Here is a 1,088-nt window from a genome sequence, read left to right as displayed (position 1 = left end):
TTCTGTTCTATAACACAAAATAGATAAGTATACGAAGTTTGAAAGTCTTTCGGTACCAAAAACACTACGTAAAACATTAATGAAACATGTGGCCCCCGTTTTAAAAAAGATCCCATCTTTGTTCGGAGGTTTGATGCAGGTGACTGGATTTGGAACTAGAGGACAACTACGATGCCGACCACCACAGAAACAATCACACCAATAATATTAAATATGGCGGCTGCGAAAAAATATATAGAAATATTAGATGTGTATATTCTGTGCAGTTTCTTCATTACTCTGCGATTTAAAATTCAAACTTCCAAGCTCGCTTGAATTGATTCAAAAGTGATTGCCTTCTTTACAGTAGCTGGGCACCAGGGTACGCCACGTATATGAATAAATTTTACGTCATCGCTTCACGAAAAAAAACTGCCTCAAACTTCGATCTTCCATCTTTAAAACGTATGAATAACGGTGGTTAAGGGAATTTTTTGACATAAAGTGCATGAGCTTTTAAGACCCACCATAAACTTGGCAGGCCCCCTAATATCTGGTTTTGCATGTATAGGACGTAAACTTATTTTCTGGGACATATATTTAAGGCTTTCTTATTAACTCTCAAATATGGTACCTGTGAGAAGTGTGCATGCCCCATCAGGCTTGACTTGGGGACCCACATTACAGGAATAATGCAAGCAACAACAAAAAAAGCGTGTATTGATTGCGTCTGTCTACAGGTGGGATTTAAAACGTTGACTGCATTCTTGTATTATATTACGGTTTATCAAGTCCATACCGGCACACTTTTGTATAGATACCAAAGATGTGACGCCTATTGTACTTATTGATCGCTAGACAGGCATGAAGTTCTTTGAAATGTATATGCTACTTTGGTAAACATCTCTGATCATAAATGCTTTGGACAGACAGAAATTGTGTCAAGACGAACATTTTAACGCACCACTACATAAACAGCTAATGCACGTGTTTGCACTGCTGCATATGCATACATACATTCTCATACATATACGGTGGTGTGTATGTTTGAGTGTCTAAAAACACACACACACTCATATATATATATATATATATATATATATATATAT

The 1,088-nt window shown here is 36.8% G+C and overlaps 1 protein-coding gene across 1 annotated transcript in view; it reads left to right on the top strand.

Annotated features, from left to right (window-relative positions):
* Positions 1–1,088, top strand: part of LOC106873094 (sodium/calcium exchanger regulatory protein 1) — an 18,720-nt gene that overhangs the window by 4,505 nt on the left and 13,127 nt on the right. The window lies entirely within an intron of this gene.

The sequence above is a fragment of the Octopus bimaculoides genome, chromosome 6, assembly GCF_001194135.2.
Source record: "Octopus bimaculoides isolate UCB-OBI-ISO-001 chromosome 6, ASM119413v2, whole genome shotgun sequence".
NCBI lineage: Eukaryota > Metazoa > Mollusca > Cephalopoda > Octopoda > Octopodidae > Octopus > Octopus bimaculoides.
This window is presented reverse-complemented; position numbering and strand designations above follow the sequence as displayed.